General features: G+C 40.4%; 1 protein-coding gene across 3 annotated transcripts in view; it reads left to right on the forward strand.

Annotated features, from left to right (window-relative positions):
* The window catches only part of MRTFA (myocardin related transcription factor A), a 214,351-nt gene that overhangs the window by 33,337 nt on the left and 160,458 nt on the right, over positions 1-20,556 (forward strand). For 2 of the 3 annotated variants that reach the window (XM_053582670.1, XM_053582668.1), the window contains one exon: positions 2,221-2,282. The exons of the other annotated variant lie outside the window; for it this stretch is intronic. The gene's annotated coding sequence lies outside the window, so the exon portion shown is untranslated. The remainder of the gene's footprint in view (positions 1-2,220; positions 2,283-20,556) is intronic. 3 annotated transcript variants of the gene reach the window in all.

Consider the following 20,556-nt stretch of genomic DNA (forward strand, 5'->3'; position numbering starts at 1 on the left):
CCACAGCCAAAAAATGCAAAAAAAAAAAAAGATAATTCCTCTGGGAGGCTGAGGCTGGTGGATTGCTTAAGCTCAGGAGTTTGAGACCAACCTGAGCAAGAGCGAGACCCCATCTCTACAAATAGCCAGGCGTTGTGGTAGGCACTTGTAGTTACAGCTGCTTAAGAGGCTGAGGCAAGAGGATTGCTTGAGCCCAATAGTTTGAGGTTGCTATGAACTAGGATGCCAGGGCTCTACCTGGATGACAAAGAGAGACTCTGTCTCAAAACAAACAAACAGCCGGGCTTGGCTCGGCGCCTGTAGCACAGTGGTTATGGCACCAGCCACATACACTGACGGGTTCGAATCTGGGCTGGGCCAGCTGAACAACAACAACTGAAACAAAAAATGGCCAGGCGTTGTGGCGGGCACCTGTAGTCCCAGCTACTTGGGAGGCTGAGGCAATAGAATCACTTAAGCCCAAGGGTTTGAGATTGCTGTGAGCTGTGACGCCATGGCACTCTACCGAGGGTAACATAGTGAAACTCTGTCTCAAAATAAATAAATACATAAAAATTAAAAAAAAAACTAAGAAAAAGAATTATAAATAGCCGGGCTCGGTGGCTCTCCCCTGTAATCCTAACACTCTGAGAGGCCAAGGCAGGTGGATTGCTTGAGCCTCAGGAGTTGGAGACCAGCCTGAGCAAGATCAAGACCCCAGCTCTACTAAAAATAGGAAAACTAGCCAGGCATTGTGGTGGGTGCCTGTAGTCCCAGCTATTTGGAATGCTGAGGCAAGAGGATTGCTTGAGCCCAAGAGTTTGAGGTTGCTGTGAGCTGTGATGTCATGTTACTCTACCTAGGATGACAGAGTGAGACTGTCTCAAAACAAAAACAAAAACAAACAGAAGGACCATTCCTATTTGGACAAGTAAGCAAGAAAGATAAAAGATGATCTCGGTACAGTGAAATGTTTCAACTGTGCTAATGGAGAAGTGGACAAATGATGGGAGAGCACGGAGAAGAGGCAGGTAGATTGACTCAGAGTAATTGGGAAAGGCTTTAGAAAAATGTTTCAGTTGGGTTTTTTGGCTGTAGTTGTTTTTAAATAGACATAGGGTTTCACTCTCTTACCCAGGCTGGAGGACAGTGGCCTGATCATAGCCCACTATAACTTCTCAACCTCAAATGATCCTCCTGCCTCAGCCTCCCAAAGTGCTGGGATTATAAATGTAAGCACTATGTCCAGCCTCAATCTAACCTATCCCCTAAAAGGTCCAGCTTTAGGACATCTCTTTTGTGAAACTCTTTTTCCCTTTTCCCCAAAGATTACTGATTTTTTTACTGAACAAGTGTACGAAAAGTTTATTTTATGCCTTGTAATTGGGACTTCCATTTCTTGAACCATTTCTTGTAGTTTAATCAGATCTGCCCAACTATTTTCTCAATCCCTAAAGGACAGAGAATGAATCCTCTTCAGCAACTGGTATAGTGCTTAATCACATTGTGGGGAGTCAAACATATGATGAATATGGAGCATTTATAGATACAAACTATTGAGATAACCCAACTATAGTGGTTGAGATTGCCTATGAAAATAGCATATCTTAACACCAATAAAAGCAGTTTTTAGAGATGTAGGTCACTTGTCATTTGGATGTAAAGTGAGTTAAGAATACCTCTTCTGGGCAGCTCCTGTGGCTCAGCGGGTAGGGCACTGGCCCCATATACCGAGGGTGGTGGGTTTGAACCTGGCCCTGGCCAAACTGCAACAAAAAAGTAACCAGGTGTTGTGGCGGGCGCCTGTAACCAGCTATTGGGGAAGCTGGGGCAAGACAATCACTTAAGCCCAGGAGTTGGAGGTTGCTGTGAGCTGTGATGTCACGGCACTCTACCGAGGGCGACATAGTGAGACTCTGACTCTAAAAGAACAAACAAACAAACAAACAAACAAAAGAATACCTCTCCCAAAAGGTGGTTGTGAGAATTAAATTGATTAGTGCATTTAAGCACTAAGAACAGTCCCTAGTGTATATAGTAAGGGCTCATTAGTATTTCTTGTTATTTAACTCCACCTGTATGACCCTTTTTGCCAGTGACAGAGCTCAGTCACTGTTGTGGGCCTGGAGAGAAAAGAACATACATAAAAAACAGACTCTTACCTTTGAAACCAAATGCCCTTTAGGAATTGGAAGAACTGTTTATATTGCATGAACTTCTATTTTTCTTTTTGTGTTTTAGTGATCGAAGGGTATGGTTGGCATGGAATTGAATTTCATCTGTCTGTGGGAATTATAAGCAAGGTAGGTCCCAGGTTTATTTACTCTTTCCTGCCTCCTTTCCTAATGTGGTAGATAGTCGTTTCCATTTTACTGACCTATAGTAGATCCAATTTGATTATTATTTAGGGAAACATTATCTTTTGCAGTTTATTCATCATGGCCCCATGATGGTTTGTCACCATAACTAATAGTGTGGACTACATCTAGTAGCTTGTTAGAATGTAGAGAATGCTGGCTTGGCGCCCGTGGCTCAGTGGGTAGGGTACCAACCACATACACCAGAGCTGGCAGGTTCGAACCCAGCCCAAGCCTGCTAAACAACAATGACAAGTACAACAGCAGCAAAAAAATAGCTAGGCATTGTGGTGGGCACCTGTAGTCCCAGCTACTTGGGAGGCTGAGGCAAGAGAATTGCTTAAGCCCAAGAGTTTGAGGTTGCTGTGAGCTGTGATGCTGTGGTACTGTACTGAGGGTGACATAGTAAAAAAAAAAAAAAGAATGTAGAGAATGCTGAGAAACAGCATAATCAATTAAAAATTTTGGCAATCATAGAACAGAACCATGAGTTTACAAATACACATATACAACCCAACCCACTCCTACCTTTCTTATCAATTTTTGAAGCCAGGGCCAGGCATAGTAGCTTATACCTGTAATCTTAGCACTCTGGGAGGGTAAGGCCGGTGGATTGCCTAGCCTGAGCAAGAGTGAGACCCTTTCTCTACTAAAAATAGAAAAACTAGCCAGGTGTTGTGGCGGGCACCTGTAGTCCCAGCTACTTGGGAAGCTGAGGCAAGAGAATCTCTTGAGCTCGAGTTTGAGGTTGCTGTGAGCTGTGACATCAATGGCACTCTATTGAGAGTCTGTCTCAAAACAAACAAAAAATCCTTGAAGGTAAATTTTTCTTGTATTGAAGTCATTATGTAATCCAGTTTAGGGCAGTGGGTTTCTGGTCACTAAAATTCAATACCTATGTGAATAGTAGACTAAATACAACAAAGGGCCTGCCTTGACAGTAGCTAAGCCATCACTGACAAGTATCAGTTTTGTTATTGATAATGGGATCTGTCCATCTGTAAGCACAGAGTTTGATTTGACACAACATGTTCTTTCCTATCTTACACTGCAAGGCCTAAACAAAAGTACAGCAGATATGGTTTTGGCTTGGTTTATGGTTTATGTCTGTCTTGCATCGGATGCCTGCAAAAAGAGTACTTTGCACAGCTCTGCAAACCTATTTCTGAGCATTTTATGCCAAAGTAAGGGTCATGCTAGCTTATGTAGTTCTAGTCTTCTATCATCTTAAGTATGTTGAGATGCCAGTGGTTGTTGGTGCAGGAAACTTGTATCACTTGAAAAGTAAATTTGATAGTTGAAACAAAAATACTCCTCATAGTCTCCCTCAGGAATCCTGTGAACTTGTATTTGGGGTTCTATGGATTGACATCAATCATTAGACCTTTGTTACACTTACAGTTTGAACAGCGTAGGTTCTTGAGACTTGCTTTCTCTCAGTCGGAAAAAAGAGGAACCTTTCGTACATAGCTTCAAGTAAAACCAGTTGAGCTACTTACTATAGCAGAAGGGATATAGTCTGGAGTTGATACTGCTGAATGGAGGAAGGGAGTAGGAGAGAGGGTAGGGCGGCGCCTGTGGCTCAAAGGGGTAGGGCGCCAGCCCCATATGCCGGACGTGGCAAGTTCAAAGCCAGCCCCGGCCAAAAACTGCAAAAAAAAAAAAAAATAAATAAATAAAAAATTTCACTTCTGCAAGCAAATCCCTTCGTAATTACTTGGTGGCCTGAATTTTCTGGGTCTGATGTGGGTGGTCAGTCAGGTAATTGTCTTCTGTTGTTTTAGTTTCATATTGGGGTAATAGTAAACAGTATCTACTTCATGGAAATGCTGCACTCTAAGAATTAATGAAAAAGAAAAAAGGAACTAACATTTATTGACTGCCTACTGGGGGTTAGATATGATACTGTAAACTCTCACATACATTCTTTTATTGAAAAATATCAAGTTCCTTGATGCTACAACTTTTCAAGTCCAGGTGGATACTGTGACTATCAGTATCTTAAACTGTTTTGACCTTTATTATAGTCATTTAGAGGAAATAGAGTTATCTTTTCATTTATGTTATTTGATTTGTGTCTGCTAGAACATTATTTTATGGAGAAGGAAAGAAAATATACCTACAAGAATTAGTAGTTACTTGCTTTTATCTTCTGGGCTTACTACTGATTTAGCCAAAGGCAGGGCAGTTCTGAAATTAGAGACACCTATGCTGTTTTGGGAAGTTGAGACTCTTGACTCAGTTTGCTGAAGTTGGTGCAGGCGAGGTTAGAGTAGGTTAATATTTTCAGAACTAAAAGCAAATGTGAATTGGGGTTGTTTATAGGCTTGATCTCTGTATCTATAAATGGAGTAAGTAAAGTACAATACCACTGCTTTGGGAAACTTCTGCAAAAGTCCCTGAATCAACGCAAATTAATTTTCTCTGAAAATACTAAAAAACTCCGCATTTGGGGAGGGAATTGATTATGATCATCATGCTTGTAAAGAAATTACCACACATGGGTGGTGCCTGTAGCTCAGTGGGTAGGGCGCCAGCCACATACACCGAGGCTGGCTGGTTTGAACCCTGCCTGGGCCTGCTAAAACAACAATGACAACTACAATAAAAAATAGGGTTGGTGCCCATAGCACAGTGGTTACAGCGCCGGCCACATACACCGACATTGGTGGGTTCAAACCTGGCCCGGGCTAGCTAAACAACAATGACAATTGCAACAACAACAAAAAAATAGATGGGCGTTGTGGCAGATGCCTGTAGTCCCAGCTACTTAGGAGGCTGAGGCAAGAGAATTACTTAAGCCCAAGAGTTTGAGGTTGCTGTGAGCTGTGATGTCACTGCACTCTACTCAGGGCAACAGCTTGAGACTCTTTCTCAGAAAATCAAACAAAATAAAATAAAAAGAAATTACCTTACATTCTTCTAAAACAATTATGAATTTTCTGTTTTTAGATTTGCTCTTGAAATTTTCTCATTGGAGCTAATCAGTCCTATGCAATAATAGTAAGATAAGAATAAATTGTTTAACTCCCTCCTAGGTGATACGAACTTAAGCTGAAGTGTTCCTTCTTACTCATTTAGGGTTTCCAAATCAGTTATTTTTCTACTCTTAAAATAGTGGATTCTCATCGTGGTCTGAAAAAGGTCTATGGAAAGTTACTCAGTTACTATACTGTCCTTTCAAGGGCTGAAATGGACACGTTGACATTTCTATTTTTTTCTTTTTTCTTGAGACACAGTCTCTGTTACCTATGGGGTCAGCCTACTCACCTCAAACTCTGGGTTCAAGTGATCCTCCTGCCTCAGCCTCCTGAATAGCTGGGACTACAGGCATCACCCACGATGCCTGGCTAATCTTTCTGTTTTTAAGTGGAGACGGGGTCTTGCTCTTGCTAAGGCTGGTCTTGATCTTGAGTTCAAGTGATCCTCCTGCCTCGGCCTCCCAGAGTGCTAGGATTACAGGCGTGAGCCACCGCTGACATTTCTTAACCTATGACAGTTTTCATTGTTATTTTCCTGTTTATTAAATGTGTCACTATACTTTTTCTCTTGACTACTTCCCTTTTATAGTTTACTCAGAGAGACCTTAATATAATTTTTCTTTCTTGTTTTGGTAAATGTCCACTTTGTAAAAAAACAAAAACAGCTTTATTGAGATATAATCTACATACTATAAAATCCACCTGCGTAAAGTATGCAGTTGAGTGATTTTTAATAAATTTGTGGGTTTGAGTAACTATTACCTCACTCCAGTGTGCATTTCCAACACCCCCAAAAGATCCTTTGTAAGCCCACTTTTTATTTTATTTATTTTGAGATGGGGTCTCACTTTGTCACCCTGGGTAGAGTATTGGGTCTTCATAACTCACAGCAACCTCAAATTCCTGGCCTTAAAAGATCTTCTTATCTCAGCTTCCCAAGTAGCTGGGACTACAGGCACCCACCACCACAACGCCTAGCTATTTTTAGAGACGGGGGTCTCACTCTTCCTCAGGCTGGTCTTGAACTCCTGAGCTCAAGCATTCCACCTGCCTTGGTCTCCCAGAGGGCTAGGGCTACAGGCATGAGCTACCATGCCTGGCCAGTAAATACCACTTTTTAACTTCTTTAAAGTCATCTACAAATTTTATTAAGTTCTACATCAAATTTAATTGCATTCCTTCTACAATAAGTTTTCTAAGACTTTACCTATTGCATATCTTTTCCCCCTTCTTATTTATATAGTTATTTTTTTATTGCTGATCAGACATATATGCTATTGTCATTTTTATTCCCTTCTCTGACGACTTTCTTATTTTTTTTCAATTTTTTTATTATTTAATCACAGCTGTGTACATTAATGCAATCATGGGGCACCATACACTGGTTTTATAGACCGTTTGACACATTTTCATCACACTGGTTAACATAGCCTTCCTGGCATTTTCTTAGTTATTGTGTTAAGACAAACCCGCCATTTATATTCTACATTTACTAGGCTTCACATATACCCTTGTAAGATGCACTGCAGGTGTAATCCCACCAATCACCCTCCCTCCGCCCACCTCCCCCCTTCCTCCCCTCTCTTTCCCCTATTCTTAGGTTGTAACTGGGTTATAGCTTTCATGTGAAAGCCGTAAATTAGTTTCATAGTAGGGCTGAGTACACTGGATACTTTTTCGTCTATTCTTGAGATACTTTACTAAGAAGAATATGTTCCAGCTCCATCCATGTAAACGTGAAAGAGGTAAAGTCTCCATCTTTCTTTTTAAGGCTGCATAATATTCCATGGTGTACATATACCACAATTTATTAATCCATTCGTGGATCGATGGGCACTTGGGCTTTTTCCATGAATTAGCAATTATGAATTGGGCTGCAATAAACATTCTGGTACAAATATCTTTGTTATAATGTGATTTTTGGTTTTCTTCTGATGACTTTCGAAAAGCTGTAACCCATCTTGAAAAGAAGGGAGTTAGCTTTATTCAGAGTGATTTCTTTATTTTAAAATTTCTTTGCTTATTTTTTATTTTTCTTTCTTTTTTTTGGAGACAGAGTCTCATTATGTCGCCCTCGGTAGAGTACTATGGGATCACAGCTGATAGCAACCTCAAACTTGTGGGCTTATGTGATTCTCTTGCCTCAGCCTCCCAAGTAGCTGGGACTACAGGTGCCCACCACAACGCCTGGCTATTTTTTGTTGCAGTTGTCATTGCTGTTTAGCTGGCCGGGGCCAGGTTCAAACCCGCCAGCCTGGATGTATGTGGCTGGCATCATAATCAATGTGCTATGGGCGCCGAGCCTTATTTTTATTTCTTTGCTTTTGTGTGTGTGTGTTGAGACAGAGTCCCACCGTATGCCTTGAGCAGAGTTCAGCTATATATGCGTTATAGCTTACTGTAACCTCAGACTTGGGCTGTGGGCATCCTGCTGCCTCAGCCTCTGGAAGCCATGGGGATTATAGGCACTTGCTGCAGTGCCTGGCTGGGTTTTCTCATTTTTTTTTTTTTTTTATGGGTTGGGGTCTCACTCTTGCTCAGGCAAGTCTCGAACTCCTGAGCTCAAGCAATTCTCCCTCCTCAGCCTTCCACAGTGCTGGAATTACAGGTGTGAGCCACTGCGCCTTGCCAAAGTGATTTTTTTTTTCTTTGTAAGATGTTATTCTCTAATGCCTCAGGCCTCTCATTAGATCTCTTGTTATTATTCTTGGTTTTTCTGTTCATTTGTTGTTGATTGATTGATTGATTTAATTTATTTTTGAGACTGAGTTTCACTTTGTTGTCCTCTGTAGAGTGCTGTGAGTCATAGCTCACAGCAACCTCAAACTGTTGGGCTTAAGCGATTCTCTTGCCTCAGCCTCCCAAGCCAGGACTACCAAGCACACACCACCACAAGCCCTGGCTATTTTTATAGATGGGGTCTCGCTCTGGCTAAGGTTGGTCTCAAACCCATGAGCTCAGGAGACCCGCCAGCCTTGGCCTCCTAGAGTACTGGGATTACAGATGTGAGCCACTGGGCCCAGTGATTTATTTATTTTTAACAGTGTCCAGTGATTTATTTATTTTTAAAGGAAATAATTTAGCTGGTTTTTTTTTTTTTTTTTTTTGGGAGGGGACACTATTTGGTAATTTGGAGAATTCCCTGTCCTAAATATTCAGCTGCTCAGGATAAGGTAAATGAATATTACATAGTACATCTGAACTTTTTATTTATTTATTTATTTATTTATTTTTTGAGACAGAATCTCGCTATGTTGCCCTTGGTAGAGTGCCGTAGCGTCATAGCTCACAGCAACCTCAAACTCTTGGTCTTAAGCAATTCTCTTGCCTCAGCCTCCCAGGTAGCTGGGACTATAGGTGCCCGCCACAATGCCCAGCTATTTTGTTGTTGCTGCTGTTGTTGTTGTTGTAGTTGTCATTGTTGTTTTAGTAGGCCTGGGCCAGGTTTGAACCCACCAGCCCTAGTGTATGTGGTCTGTGCCCTAACCACGGACCTACGGGCACCGTGCCCACATCTGAGCTTTTTAAGGGCCCATGATATCGGTCCGTTTTACTAATGGCGATACCCTGTTTTCCCGAAAATAAGACAGTGTCTTATTTTAAGGTGTGCTTCCAAAGATGCGCTAGGTCTTATTTTCAGGGGATGTCTTATCTTTCCTGTAAGTAGGTCTTATTTTCGGAGGATGTCTTATTTTCGAGGAAACAGGGTATTAAATCTTATCATTTGGTTAAGTTTCTGTCTGCTAGATTTGTCCATTGTAGGCTTTTTTCTGTTTGTAATTCATAATCCGTAGGGGCATACAGATCATTTTCTTTTTGTATCTCTTGTACAGAAGTACCATGAATTGCTACAATAAGAGTATCTCTTTTAGAGGGAGGGCAGGGAAGGAAGGAGGTGGGGAGGAGGGAGGGTATTTGGTGGGACCTAACCTAATGTGCACAATGCAATGGTACATTTCAAAGGTATTTAGAGTATACATGTCTTAGCACAACAAGTAAGTGAGGTAATGGTTATGTTAATCAGTTTGATGTAAGCATTCCACATTGTACATCAAATGAGCATATTGTACCCCATAAATGTATTAATATACACAATTATGATTAATGATTTAATAAAAAAAGTGTCTATTTTAATGCAACAAATTGTAAACTGGCTAACAGTGTTTAAAAATTGAGTATGATTTGGAAGGCAATACATAAAAAGTGGAGTTCAGAGTTCATTTAATTTGATTTTCTTTGCAATGTGAGCTTATAAATTCAGAGTTTAAATATCAGTTGCCTAAGAGCCTTGGGATGCAAATCTAGTTTTTCTTGGGTCATAAGGAATTTTTTGCTGATAACCTTTTCATAGTTGCATTTCAGTAGAGTATTAACATTTTTTTCACAGCTTTCAGACAAGTTCTTTCCTGCTTTTAAAATTCATTCCTCTAGTCTTTTCATGTGTGTCTTGGAACAATACAGCTCTTGGTGAGGAGTCCGGAGTTACCTGGGCTTCATCCCTGGCTTGGCAGTTATTTATCCTCTCTATACTATAGTATTCTCCTTTGTAAAATGGAAATAATACCTTAAAAGCTCGCTGTAAGGCTTACATGGGCATTTTATACTATTTCTGGTCACAGGTGTTCAGTTAGTCTTTTAGTTCTTCTCAATCTGGTAAAACTTGTCACATTCTCAGTGACTTTTTCATTAATTCTGTGCACTATACATGGTTTATGCAGACATATAAATATAACTGTAGATTTTGCTCAAGGAAATTTCTTCTGTAATTATCTCTGTTCATCCTTTCTTTGTGAAACTTGGTGGGGGGGGGGGAGTCACTTTTAACTTAGGATACTTGTAGAATCCATTTGTTAACCTTTTCCATGCCTGAAATGTCTACATTTGTCTACATTTGAAAAAAGAAAGCAAGTTACAGAAAGTTAGATATGATACCATTTATGATTGTTTAAAACGATTCTGTGTTGTGTGTGGAAAATGTAAATGTATATATGCTGTAAAATTATTTTTAAAACATGGATTGGGCGGCGCCTGTGGCTCAGTGAGCAGGGTGCCGGCCCCATATACCGATGGTGGTGGGTTCAAACCCAGCCCCAGCCAAACTGCAACAAAAAAAATAGCTGGGCATTGTGGCAGGTGCCTGTAGTCCCAGCTACTCTGGAGGCTGAGGCAAGAGAATCGCCTAAACCCAGGAGTTGGAGGTTGCTGTGAGCTGTGATGTCTTGGTACTCTACCAAGGGTGATAAAGTGAGACTCTGTCACTAAAAAGAAAAACAAAAAAAAAAAACCCAAAAAAACCCCATGGATTCGAAGAAGATATATTACTTTTAGCAGGATGTTTATTTCTGAAGGGGGATGAAATGAACATGGAATCTTTGACTTACCTTTGATAGTCTTTCTTAAAATCAGAAGCAGACAGAGCAGTATGTTTTAATTGTTTTATTTGGGTTTGTTACATTATTATTTTTCTATATTTTAAGTAAACTCATAATTAAAAATCAGAAAAGTGAGGGTGGCACCTGTGGCTCAGTGGGTAAGGGCACCGGCCCAATATGCTGAGGGTGGCAGGTTCAAACCCGGCCCCCGCCAAAGTGCAAGAACAAAAAAAAAATAGCCGGGCACCTGTAGTCCTAGCTACTCGGGAGGCTGAAGCAGGAGAATCGCCTAAGCCCAGGAGTTGGAGGTTGCTGTGAGCTGTGACGCTACGGCACTCTACCAAGGGCGATGAAGTGAGACTCTGTCTCTACCAAAAAAAAAGAAAAGTGAAAAAATCAGATGGTGTAGTTTAAAAAAAAAAAAAGTCAGCTTACACATTTTTTTCCTTGCTTTTTTTATACTTAACTGTTACAGAAATTGTTCATCCTAATGGTCATTAAATTAGTTTTTGAAGAAGTACAATGTATGTGGTTTGTACCTTATGTTTTTATTTTAATATCCTCGCTTATCCTTATTTTAATTTTTTCTTTGATTGTAAAATGCTTGACCAACACAATAGTGTCATACAGTAACACATTAGTGGTTGGCATGTTTGAGTTCTCATTAAAAGTGCATGGTTTTTAAAATTTTATAGCTAGGCCTTTGGTTTTCTTCTGTGAGAGCATCTATGTCTTTAGTAGTGGTGTCAGAATATTGCCCAATAAGGGTCATAGTGCTCTCTTTCCAATGTTCTTTACACACACTTAGATTCTAAGGAAGGCTGTAAAGTAGTATGATATTAGCAGGTACTTACTACATTGATGACTTAAATGTTTATTGTTATGAATATTATTTTTTAAAGTAAATACCATTTATACTAACAAAGTGCAGATTACTAGATGGAAGTATCCTTTTGAAGAGCTTCTTGGGCATGAGGTTTTAAAAACTGAAGACAATGAAGAATGGGGTGAGGGGTAGATTATAATTATTTTAGCTGTTCATCTTGAATCTTAGAGAAATAGCCCAAGATATGCATGCCTTTACAAGACTGAAAATTCCTTAGCATTCATCTTAAGTGACTTGGCCCTGGATATTCTCCCTAATAATATCAGTTGACTGTTTTTTTGTTTTTTGTTTTTTAAATAAGCTCTCACTCTGTTGTTCAGGCTGGAGTGCAATGGCATGCTTCACTGCAGCCTTTAACTCCTGGGTTCAAGGAGTCCTCCTTCCTCAGGAGGACTAACCTAACCCTAACCCTCCACACTCTGGGAGGCCCAGGTGGCTAGATCACTTGAACTCACAAGTTGGAGACCAACCTTAGCAAAAGCGAGACCCTATCTCTATTAAAAATAGAAAAACTAGCCAGTCCTGGTGGAGGGTGCCTGTAATCCCAGCTACCGGGGAGGCAGAGGAGAAGAATCGCTTGAGCCCAGGAGTTGGAGGTTGCTGTGAGTTGTGATGCCACAGCACTCTACCCAGGGTGACAGCTTGAAGCTCTGTCTCAAAATAAATAAATAAATAAATAAATAAAATCAGATACTTTTACCTTACATACACACAAAATGTAATCTAATCGCACGTACCTTCATGCTAAATCCAAAATAAAAAAACAAATTAAAAAAAAATCAGACACGGGCAGCGCCTGTGGCTCAGTGAGGAGGGTGCAGGCCCCTTATACTGAGGGTGGTGGGTTTGAGCCCCGCCCGGCCAAATTGCAACAAAAAAATAGCTGGGTGTTGTGGCAGGCTCCTGTATTCCCAGCTACTCGGGAGTCTGAGGCAAGAGAATCACCTAAGCCCAAGAGCTGGAGGTTGCTGTAAGCTGTGATGCCACGGCACTCTGCCAAGGGTGACAAAGTGAGAGTTTGTCTCTTAAAAAAAAAAAAAAGAGGGCGGCGCCTGTGGCTCAGTGAGTAGGGCGCCGGCCCCATATGCCGAGGGTGGCGGGTTCAAACCCGGCCCCGGCCAAACTGCAACAACAACAACAATAAAAAATAGCCGGGCGTTGTGGCGGGCGCCTGTAGTCCCAGCTACTCGGGAGGCTGAGGCAAGAGAATCGCATAAGCCCAAGAGTTAGAGATTGCTGTGAGCCGTGTGACGCCATGGCACTCTACCAAGGGCGGTACAGTGAGACTCTGTCTCTAAAAAAAAAAAAAAAGACACTTTGACTAAAATACTCATGCTGTATTAATGCAATCATGGGGTACAATGTGCTGGTTTTATATATAATTTGAAATATTTTCATCTAACTGGTTAACATAGCCTTCACAGCATTTTCTTAGTTATTGTGTTAAGACATTTATATTCTACATTTAGTAAATTTCATATGTACCCTTGTAAGATGTACTGTAGGTGTGGTCCCAACCAATTACTCTCCCTCCACCCATTCTCCCCCTCCCCTCCCCTCCCCACCCCCTTTCCCCATACTCTTGTGCTATATTATGAAAGTTATAACTTGGTTCCATAGTAGGGCTGAGTATTGGATACGTTTTCTTCCATTCCTGAGATACTTGGCTAAGAAGAATATGTTCCAGCTCCATCCATGTAAACATGAAAGAGGTAAACTGACCATCTTTTTTAGGGCTGCATAGTATTCCATGGTGTGCATATACCACAATTTATTAATCCATTCATGGGTCGATGGGCACTTAGGCTTCTTCCATGACTTAGCAATTATGAATTGGGCTGCAATAAACATTCTGGTACAAAAAAAAAAAAAAATACTCATGCTGTTTGATACCATATTGACTGAAAAAAAAGTCACCATATATTGTTTATATCACCCGAATTATGATAGTTGAGCTATAGAGATACACAGGCCATAAATTCTTTTTGAATCAAGAGATGTGGGTCCTTGTTTAACATTTAACATACCATTTCACTTTTTACGAAAACTCATTTGGAAAGCAAATAATTTTTTAAAAATTGGACTAATTTTAACAAAGAATGGATTTTTTTGTTTAAAATTTACTGTAAGGTGAGTATATTTTTTTGAAAAATGCTGAACATATCTCAGTATTTTGTATTTAAGTCTAGCATTTAAATTTCATCTTAGCTGGCTATAGTAGTTTGTGCCTATAATCCCAGCACTGTGGGAGGCTGAGCTGAGAGGATCACTAGAGGCCAGGGAGTTTGAGGCCAGTCTGGGTAACATAGACTCCTTCTCTACAAAAAATTAAAAAAATTTTTGTGGTGCATGCCTGTAGTCATAGCTACTGAGGAGGCTGAGGCAAGAGGATTGCTTGAGCCGAGGAGTTCGAGGTTGCAGTGATTTGTGATTGTACCACTGCATTCTAGTCTAGGTGACAGAGTGAGACTCTGTCTCAATCCCTGACCCACAAAACAAAAGATAAAACAAAATACAATAGGCAGTCCTTATCTATGGGGGATATATTCCAACACACCCACCCAGTTGATGCCTGAAACCATGGATAGTACTGAAACCTATATATACAGTGTTTTTTCCCTGTACATATATAGCTCTGATAAAGTTTAATGAGCAGGGGGCGGTGCCTGTGGCTCAGTGGGTAGGGCGCCGGCCCCATATACCGAGGGTGGCGGGTTCAAACCCGGCCCCGGCCAAACTGCAACCAAAAAATAGCCAGGCGTTGTGGCGGGCGCCTGTAGTCCCAGCTACTCGGGAGGCTGAGGCAAGAGAATCACTTAAGCCCAGGAGTTGGAGGTTGCTGTGAGCCGTGTGACGCCACGGCACTCTACCGAGGGCCATAAAGTGAGACTCTGTCTCTACAAAAAAAAAAAAAAAAGTTTAATGAGCAGATGCAGCTGCTCCCATAATTTATATATTTTTAAGTCATGCTAACCTATGAATTTTTTATTTCTGGAATTTCCATGTAATATTTCTGGATATCAATTGACTTGATGACTAAAACTGCAGACGGTGAAACCACGGATAAGCAGGGAGTACTATATTATAACTCTGGTTGGGATTATGCCAATTTAATTTCAACAGTATACAGCAACTTTGCTTTTATTATATAGCTGTTTTTCCCTTCCTTGTGCAGTTAGTCACAATTTACATTTTTATACATTGTGCTCTCATCAACATAGATGTATAATTCTTCATGCGTTATCTTTTAAATCAGACAGAAGAAAAGAAAAACAAAAAGTTTATGCTGTCTTTTGTATTTATATATGTAGTTGTCTTTATTGGTGGTCTTTTATTTCTTTATGCGGATTTGAGCTACTCTTGAGTGTATTTTCTTTTCACCTGCAGGACTCCTCCTATTGTTTCTTATTGAGTGTATTTTCTTTTCACCTGCAGGACTCCTCCTATTGTTTCTTATAGGTCAGCTCCCCTACCAGCAGATTCTCTCAATTTTGTTTTTCTTGGAATGTCTTAATTTTTCCTTAATTTTTAAAGGACAGTTTTGATAAAATTCTTAGTTGCTAGTTTTTTTTTTTATCTTTAAGAACTTTGAGTCTATCATTGCACTGCCCTTTGGCTTCCCTGGTTTCCGATGAGAACTTAGCTGCTAATTGTATTGAGGACCTTGTATACCTTATAATTGTTTTTTTCTTGTTCCGTTCGAGATTTTTTTCTTTGTCTTTTTATAGCTTATGATGAGTCCAGATGTGAATATCTTTTAGTTTACCCTACTTGGCTTTCATTAAGCTGCTTGAATGTGTAGATTAATGGTTTTCATCAAATCTGAGAAGCTTTCAGCCGCTATTTCTTCAAACATTCTTTCTTCCCTCTCCTCTGGGAATCCCATTACACATATGTTGGTATGCTCAATAGTGTCCTATAAGGTCTCTGAGGGAGTCCATCATTTTCTTCATTCTTTCTTCTTTTTCTAAGACTGGATAATCTCAATTTATCTATCTTCAAGTTCACTTATAATTTTTCTCTTCTGCTTGCATGAATCTGCTTAAAACCCTTTATAGTGAATATTTTATTTCAGTTTTTGTACTTTCCAACTCCAAAATTTCTATTTCGTTCATTTTTATAATTTCTGTCTTTTCATTGAAATTCTTTATTTGGTGAGACATCATCTTCACACTTTTCTTTGTTTTTTAGACATGTTTTTGTTTAGATCTTTGAACATATTTGAAAGAACTGATTTAAAATCTTTGCATAGTAAAGACAATATCTAGGCTTCCCCAGGGACAATTTCTTTTGTTGTCCTCAGCATGCATTTTCTACCTTATAATCTTAAATGTCTGCTCTCATACATTTGGTATTCTAGGCAGCAGGAAGGAAGGCAGATGAAGACATACTTCCCTTCGTATTTCTAGAAGTCCCTTAGAGACACTGGCCATGATGTCACATATGATTACACCTACTTTCAAGGAATTGTAGTCATTAATTTAGGTTGCCATTGCCTGGAACTTTAATTACTAAGGAAGAGGAGAATGCATTTGGGCTATTATTAGGATTTGATTTTTACTACAGTCTATTGTTTTGGTTGTTTTAATATCCATGCCTATCCTTCTTTACAAACATGCACATACATTCATTCGTTCATCTCCAAGATAAATAACTCCAATATTTCATTTGCTGCATGCAGCTCAAAGCCCAGGATGTCTGAGTAATGTGCAGTCTTTTCTGTTAGGTGTGGTGCAGGGCTTGTAAACCAAAAGACAGGGCTTCCCCCAAAATAGTATATCTAGGTGTAGTAGAAGTAGGATAATAATAAAAAATTACCATTCAGAAAAGTGGAGATTAGTAACTCAGAAGTTACTGGGCCATAGCAATTGCTACATATTATATGCTACTCTATAGGAAATTGGAAGACTTTTTGTTCTGAAAGAGTAAAGAATTCCTGGATTAGGCTCGGTGCCCATACCACAGTGGTTACAGTGCCAGCCACATACACCGAGGCTGGCGGGTTCAAACCCAGCCTGGGCCAGCTGAACAACAATGACAACTGCAAGAAAAAAACAGCCCGGTGTTGAGGCGGGTGCCTGTAGTCCCAGCTATTTGGGAGGCTGAGGCAAGAGAATTGCTTAAGCCCAGGAGTTGGAGGTTGCTGTGAGCTGTGATGCCATGGCACTAAACTGAGGGCAACATAGTGAGACTCTGTCTTTAAAAAAAAAAAAAAAAAGCCTGGATTAAGCACTGTTTTTAAACCTGACAACTTTGTGTTTTGTTGTTGAGACAGAATCTCACTATGTCGCCCTCTGTAGAGCACAGCTCACAGCAACCTCAAACTCTGGGCTTAAGCGATTCTCTTGCCTCAGCCTCCCAAGTAGCTGGGACTATAGGTGCCTGCCACAATGCTCGGCTATTTTTTGGTTGCAGTTGTTATTGCTGTTTAGTTGGCCCAGGCCAGGCTCAAACCCACTAGCCTTGGTGTATGTGCCTGGTGCCCTACTCACTGAGCTATGTGTGCTGAACCTTTTTTTTTTTTTTTTGAGGACTCTCGCCCTGGGTAGAGTGCTATGATGTCACAGCTCACAGCAACCTGAAACTCTTGGGCTTAAGTAATTCTCTTGCTTCAGCCTCCCAAGTAGCTGGGACTACAGGCGACAACTCTGGTTTTTAACATGCTCACTCATCTCCACCACACCCTACCCTAGTGGCAATTACTGTGAGGCAGTCTGAAACAATGTGCTTGTGTGAGAAGGCACTCTTACCTACCCCACACTTGGGGAGACCATTGAGTTAATATCCTTTATATGGCATAGCTTCAGTCTTATCTTCTGTTAAGGCTGCTGCTGCTTTTAGCTGCAACACTTTGGAGTATAGAAATAGTTTGCTTTTCTCTATAAAGCTCAAAGGAAAGAGGCTTTTAGTCAACTTAGCTTACAGGTCACAGGAAAAAGTATACTCTCATTAGCAAAGTTATGTCCCTTTATATTTCTGCTTAATGACTAGCTCTAATCTGGGCTATACTTCTCCGGTATAATTTGTTGAAAGTTGCAAGAATATAGCAAAGGCATACAACATTCTGAATCTTTTAAACTACAGTCTCTGGGTTACAAACAAGATAGGTTCTGTATGTTTGTTCTTAGGTTGAATTTGTATGTAAGTTGGAATAGGTACATTTACCTATTACCTATAATAGCCTCTGTTCAAGTTGTATGTAAGTCATGTTTATAACTCAGGAACTGCTTGTATATCTCTTAAAGCTGTAACATTTCAAGATAATCAGGCAATGATTTAATGAAATGTTTCACCACTGGTTAGAAATGATCACTAGCTTTTCAGTCTTCAGTATTGGAGTGTTCACTACTTACCACTTAACTGTTAAGCCAATACCATATACGCTATATTCCTTTTCATGAAACACTCTACTCCCAGTACCAAATTCTATACTAAGATTATGTTTGATGGTTTGTGACCCAAAAAAGTAAAGTAATAGTAGCTTTAAATATAACGTAAATCTGTTTCTTGTCTTTTTGTAGAAGTCCAGAAATAGATAGCCCAGGGCTGGTGTGGTACCTCCTCAGTGTTGGAGAACCAGTTTCTTTTTCTATTTTGTTGCCTTGCCTTTCTCAACATGTGACTTCTTCCTCATAGTATATGACTACTGCTTATATTCCAGCCACCCCATCTATATTCTAGCTAAGAGGAAGGAGAATTGTCTAAAGAGTAACATATCCAATTATTTTAAGGGCATTTCTTGGAAATCACACCTAATACTTTGATTCGTACCCTCACCTTGAACTGAATTACATGGCCACCCCGAGCTGTAAGGGAGGGTAGGAAATGTAGTGTTTGTTTTGGTATGCCCTTAGTAAAACTGAGATGTTCTTTTACTAGGAAGAACAGGAGAGTGACTATTGGGCAATAGGCGAAATAATCTAGGTGAAATTGTTTTTCTGTTTTTTTTTTTTTTTTTGAGACATGGTCTTGCTCTGTCTCCAGGCAAGAGTGTAGTGACATAATCATATCTCATAGCACAGTTGAACTCTTAGGCTCTCAAATGATCTTCTTGCCTCCGCCTCCTTAGTTGCTGGGATTACAGGTACCCACCATGATTCCTTGCTAGTTTTTTCTTTTTTTTTTTTTTTTTGTAGAGACAGAGTCTCACTTTATGGCCCTCGGTAGAGTGCCGTGGCATCACACAGCTCACAGCAACCTCCAACTCCTGGGCTTCAGCAATTCTCTTGCCTCAGCCTCCTGAGTAGCTGGGACTACAGGCGCCCACCACAACGCCCGGCTATTTTTTGGTTGCAGTTCAGCCGGGGCCGGGTTTGAACCCGCCACCCTCAGTATATGGGGCCGGTGCCTTACCGACTGAGCCACAGGTGCCGCCCCCCTGCTAGTTTTTCTATTTGTAGTAGAGACAGAGTCTTGCTCTTGCTCAGGCTGGTCTCCGACTCCTGAGCTCAAATGGTCCACCCACTGTGCCCTCCCAGAGAGCTAGGATTACAGGTGTGAGCCTCCACACCCGGCCCCTACCTGTTCATTTTTTGTTATCCATACCATGTTTGTTGCCTACATAAATGCCTTCAAAATGCACAGCACCAATTGGTGTAGTTGTGTTTGTTTGCATTTTATAAGTTTTATAATAATTGCTCTTAGATGTAATTGTGGGAATTTCTGCAGTGCTGTGAACGTTTTTGCTGTATTGTTTGCTTTGTTTCGAAAAGTGGATGTCTTTGCCTATCTTCCCTCTTTTTTTTATTTAGTTTTTATCTTTTTTTTTTTTTTTAAGAGATGGGGTTCTTACTTTGTTCCACAGGCTAGAGTGCAGCAGCTTAATAATAGCTCACTGCAGCCTGGAACTCTTGAATTAAGGCCTTTTACTTCAGTGCTTCAGCCTCCTGCAAAGTGAGGACTATATGCATGGGCCACTATGCCACTATGCCTGGCTAATTTTTAAAAATATTTTTTGTAGGGCGGCGCCTGTGGCTCAGTCGGTAAGGCGCCGGCCCCATATACTGAGGGTGGCGGGTTCAAACCCGGCCCCGGCTGAATTGCAACCAAAAAATAGCCGGGCGTTGTGGCGGGCGCCTGTAGTCCCAGCTACTCGGGAGGCTGAGGCAAGAGAATCGCTTAAGCCCAGGAGTTGGAGGTTGCTGTGAGCTGTGTGATGCCATGGCACTCTACCAAGGACCATAAAGTGAAACTCTGTCTCTACAAAAAAAAAATATATATATATATATTTTTTGTACAGGCAGGGAGTCTCACTATGTTGCCCAGGCTGCTCGAGAACTCTTGACCTCAAGTGATCTTCCCTGCCTTGGCCTCTCAAAGTATTGTAAACCATTGAGCTCAGCCTCTCTTTATTAGCTTTAAACGTAATTGTGCTGAGTTTAAAGTGGTATTAAAATATCTTTTACATTTCATTCCATTAGCAATTCTCAGTACCTTTTTCAGAATATTAATTGGCTAAGAGTAACACTAATGAAGCAAGAGGCTGTCAGAAGGGATGAATAATGAGCCATGACTAAGGAGCTGTTTTTATTTAAAGTTTCAAGGTTCATTATAGTTTCAGAGGTTCTGTCTTGATTGAAGCATTAAATAACCATGAGAAAGTGAAAATGGATTTTTAGAAATGAATTTTGTACTGAATTTCATGACACTAATGTGAAGAGCCATTATTTTTATATGGCAACTGATCTTACCAGGTTAGATTAATTTAAATAATAAATTAGTTTTTAAAATTAAAATGCAATTGGAAGAATAATTCGTGAACATGCTGGTCATTGCCTTAGTGTCTGGCTCTGATGCTGCATTGCTGTCATGAGTGTGTACATTGTTCCTAGAGTCCCTCATTGCGGCACCAGTTGGTGCTGAGGAGCTAAAAGCATGACCTGTTTTCATTGACTCACAGATAACACAACCTCAAATATGTACTTTTCTCTGAGTGTATGTTGCTGTATTTGTTTTTCTTTTCTATTATGACTATATGATAT

Source organism: Nycticebus coucang, chromosome 3, assembly GCF_027406575.1.
Source record: "Nycticebus coucang isolate mNycCou1 chromosome 3, mNycCou1.pri, whole genome shotgun sequence".
In the NCBI taxonomy this organism is placed as follows: Eukaryota; Metazoa; Chordata; class Mammalia; order Primates; family Lorisidae; genus Nycticebus; species Nycticebus coucang.